The sequence below is a fragment of the Cervus canadensis genome, chromosome Y, assembly GCF_019320065.1.
Source record: "Cervus canadensis isolate Bull #8, Minnesota chromosome Y, ASM1932006v1, whole genome shotgun sequence".
NCBI lineage: Eukaryota > Metazoa > Chordata > Mammalia > Artiodactyla > Cervidae > Cervus > Cervus canadensis.
Genome location: NC_057420.1, coordinates 2704608 through 2709403, shown reverse-complemented (window position 1 = coordinate 2709403; position 4796 = coordinate 2704608). Strand labels below are relative to the sequence as shown.

Sequence of the window (4796 nt, the reverse complement as noted above, 5' to 3'; positions counted from 1 at the left end):
TTAATCAAACTGGTATTAGTACCAGTTGTACTTGTACTTTCACTCTGAAGTTTTACTAACAAGCATATAGCCATTTTATCAGAATCTTGAGTTTATTATGTTACTCCTTTATATGCTTTTCAAAAACTAAATGCTCATTTAAGAAGTATTTTTCTAATCTGTGCCTCCTCTCTTTTGAAATAAATATCAATCCACTTATGTTAGAAAGTGGGAGCAAGCATAAAGTAAGCTGATACAGTTTCTGAAGGAAATATATTTCTAAAAGAACAGTAACTAAACTATTTGCTCTTTGTCAGAAAAAATTAATTTTCTCCCAGCGTATTTTGTAATTATGAATGTAAAAAGGCTCCAGCATATAGCCTATAAACAGAGAAGATAAATTAGCAAGTACTGCCATCAAAGAGAGATTTATAGAATATTTAATGCAGTGTTATAACTAGTTTAACTCAGTCTTCTTACAGTTCAGTTATCAACATTCTTGTTTAGCTGTCAGTAAAGAGAATGGAATCAAGATTGCCAGGACAAATATCAATAACCTCAGATATGCAGATGGCACCACGCTTATGGCAGAGAGTGAAGAGGAACTAAAAAGCCTCTTGATGAAATTGAAAGAGGAGAGTGAAAAAGTTGGCTTAAAGCTTAACATTCAGAAAACTAAGATCATGACATCTGGTCCCATCAACTCATGGAAAATAGATGGGGAGACAGTGGAAACAGTGTCAGGGCTCCAAAATCACTGCGGATGGTGAGTGCAGCCATGAAATTAAAAGACACTTACTCCTTGGAAGGAAAGTTATGACCAAACTAGACAGCATATTAAGAAGCAGAGACATTACTTTGCCAACAAAGGTCCATCTGGTCAAGGTTATGGTATTTCCAGTGGCCATGTATGGATGTGAGAGTTGGACTGTGAAGAAAGCTGAGCACTGAAAAATTGATGCTTTTGAACTGTGGTGTTGGAGAAGACTCTTGAGAGTCTGTTGGACTACAAGGAGATCCAACCAGTCCATCCTAAAGATCAGTCCTGGGTGTTCATTGGAAGGACTGATGCTGAAGCTGAAACTCCAGTACTTTGGCCACCTCATGCGAAGAGTTGACTCATTGGAAAATACCCTGATTCTGGGAGGGATTGGGGGCAGGAGGAGAAGGGGTCGACAGAGGATGAGATGTCTGAATGGCATCACCGACTCGATGGACATGAGTTTGAGTAAACCCCGGGAGTTGGTGATGAACAGGGAGGCCTGGCGTGCTGTGATTCATGGGGTCGCAAAGAGTCAGGCATGACTGAGCAACTGAACTGAACTGAACTGAAAGAGAATGTGCTAGTTCTTTGGGAGGAACACTATTTTGATCAACATATTCCAGTGTTTTTGCTTTTCAAGAGCAAATAAATATTAAGCTAGGCACTTAATTTCAAGTGTCTGGTAGTGTGCCAGATTATTATTTTTCTAAATAAGTTATCAGTATTAAAATGTGCATTCTATTTACTTTCAACACTGATTTAAAGTGACTCAAGCTAAAAACCATATTAAAATAAATGTTTTGGATTGAAATGTATAAACTGCAATATTTAAAATGGATAACCAACAAGGACTACTGTATACCACAGTGAACTCTGCTGAATACTCCGTAATAACCTAAATGGGAATGGAATTTTAAAACACTAGCTGAATTTATAAGGAATTAATTTGCTGTACACCTGAAAATAGCACAACACTGCTCTCCAACAGTGCTCAAATACAAAAGAAAAAACAACAAAACAAATTTCATAGAAGACAGAAAGAGCAGCAAGCTAAAAATTACCCATGAGTAAAACATTGTTGTACTTCACAGTATAATAGCTTTATGAATGTAAATATTAGTCATTATTTGATATTGAGGAAAATTCACTCACTACTGCTCTTTAACATAAAGGCACATAAGTACATACGCAGATAGAGATATGTATTTGACTTTCATCAGCGATTCGTCTCCTTTTAGGTTGTTCTATTATAATAGGATCTGTGCTTGGTATCTATTGCTATACTGGAGTCATTCTCTTTCTTACACCAGATATTTGTTAAACACCTACTATTTGTCAGAGTGTTTCACACTGGAATCACAGAATTAAAAAAGAAATAGAAAAAAAAAAAAATCCTTGTCCTCATTGAATTTATGTTTTGCTCCCAAGCTGTGTAGAGATAGAAAAGAAAATAAGCCTAGTATATCTTATAATCAGTAAAGGCTAAGGAAAAAATCCTGTCAGAGACAAGGAAACTTAATTAACTAAAGATACATGGAATCAGAAAGAACACATTTATTCTATGTTTTAATTTTTTGTCACTTACGTAGGAAATCTGAGACACCAAGGAACTAATGTTGAGAAAGTTATGCCCTGAATTATGTCTTGTAATTAGTCAAGGCATTGTGTAAAGTAGATATGGTGAGATTTTAGCCACATCCTCAACATGTACATTATTTTATGCATTTTACATAGAATATTCTTTTTTAAAGTTGAAGTACATTTCACGGGGTTGAAAGAGTTGGGCATGTCTGAGTGACTAGCAACAGCACATATTTGGTTTACAAAGTCGATTTCTTTGTTTTGTTTTGTTTTTTTAGCTTTCTGTATGAATTCTTAACCACATTAATGAAGACAGATTTCTTTTCTTTTACTGCCCTGATGGCTGTCACTCAGAAGCACCTTCATAAGTTTGAGATTAGCAACAAAGACTTTCCTGAGATATAAATGGTCTTAGGTCTTTTGCACTTTTCTTATTGGATATTTTAATTTATAGAAAAACAGCGTGCTTTTTTTTTTTTTTTTTAATGACTGTGTATCTTAGTAGTTTCTGTAGTATCTTATTTGGTGTCTTATTCAATAATAGCTCCGGAACTTTAGGACAGAAGTCTACTTTCCCACTGTTAATTTTGTATGTCAGAAAGTTCTTATCATTAGACTTTTCTCTGGATCATATCCTTTAGAACTTAACTTAACTTAGTCTATGCATTTGGTAATTTTTTAGAACAAAGTAAGATACAGTGGGAATAAGACACCAAGACAAATAGGGGGATTGAGAGAATTTCGAGCTTAGGTTTAGACCTAGGATTCAAATTTTTTCATAGTGTATCAAATACCAGTATGAAATACACACTTTAGAAAGAAAAGGCTTGTGTTCTTTTTAAACTTGTCCATTGATTGTTTATGCCTTGCTAGGCAGTGAAAGTGAAAGTCTTAGTCACCTCCGCAGTTGTGTCTGACTCTTTGTGACCATTTGGATTACAGTCCACCAAATTCCTCTGTCCAGGGAATTCTCCAGATAAGAATACTGGAGTGGGCTGCCATTTCCTTCTCCGGGGTATTTTCCTGACACAGGGATTGAGCCTGGGTCTTCTACATTCCAGGCAGACACTTTACCAACTGAGCCACCAGGAAGACATTGCTATGCAGAAGACTCATTAAAATTTCATCCCTAAAACAAAGGAACACACACACACACACACACACAAATGAAGGTAAGGAAAACTTCATATCTTCAGTCTCCAGAATGTGAGACAACTTTAAAGACATGGCTGTTAAAGTCTAGCTCCATTATTTTCACTAAGACAGTTATTAAAGAACAGCTTTCACTCACTTCTTCATTGTCTGATATAAAGGTGTGACTTATTGAGAGTTTAGAGATACAAATCCTGTGTTTGTCTAATCATTCTGTTAATATTTTGCCACTTTGTTATAACGAAAATTTCAGAAGGGTAAATTTTCAACAAAATCAAATAAGAAAATAAGAATGCAGAGACTTCCATATAGACAGGGAAATGTTAGGCAATCCCTCCTAGGAGGTTGAATGTGTCTTCGAGCCCTAGTATCTCAGTTCCCTGTTCAGAACATGTGTAACAATCTCTTCTGGTCAGTTATTTAAGGACTCACCGCCATAAATTTAGAAGTCCCTACCAGTATAATCGTGCCAATAAACTGGCTATGCCAACCATGTGGCACGAAATCTACATAGAATTGGACCTTGCAAATGGATGTCTGGAACTCTTGACCAGCTATCTGTATAGGTTTATTACCCTTTAAGTAGTGAGACCCTAGATTTTCAAAACTGAATATCTTAACTAAAATATTTTAAAAATTTGTTTTGCAAAATGATAGAGCTTTAAGGTATTCAATATTTCTCACATTCTTGGTATATGCACAGCTCCTTATATCTAATCTTAACTGTGTTATTGAAGACAGATTTTTTTTTTTTTTTGACCTAATGGCTTTTGCTTGGTGGAATCTTAGTAAGTTTGAGATTAGAAACAAAGACTTTCCAGAGATGCATGTTGTCTTGTGTCTATTGTACATTTCTTACAGGATATTTTTTTAAGTTATAGAAAAATAGCACGTTATTATTATTATTATTATTATTAATTACAATGTATCTTATTCAGTAATAACTCTGGACCTTCATGAAAGAGGCCTGTAGTCCCACTGTTAATTATGCATGTCAAAAAGCCCATACCATTAGTCATTTTTCTGAATTCAGTTCAGTTCAGATCAGTCGCGCAGTTGTGTCCGACTCTTTGCGACCCCATGAACTGCAGCACGCCAGGCCTCCCTGTCCATCACAAACTCCTGGATTCCAACCAAGCCCATGTCCATTGTGTTGGTGATGCCTCCAGCCATCTCATCCTCTGTCATCCCCTTCTCCTCCTGCTCTCGATCTTTCCCAGCATTAGGGTTTTTTCAAATGGGTCAGCTCTCCTCATAAGGTGGGCCGACGTGTTGGAGTTTCAGCTTCAACATCAGTCCTTCCAGTGAACACCCAGGACTG

General features: G+C 36.3%; 1 non-coding gene across 1 annotated transcript; it reads right to left on the bottom strand.

Annotated features, from left to right (window-relative positions):
- Positions 1–3342: 3342 nt before the first annotated feature.
- Positions 3343–3415, bottom strand: TRNAS-GGA. The gene has a single exon. It is a non-coding gene; the product is annotated as a tRNA-Ser (tRNA).
- Between the last annotated feature and the right edge of the window lie 1381 nt (positions 3416–4796).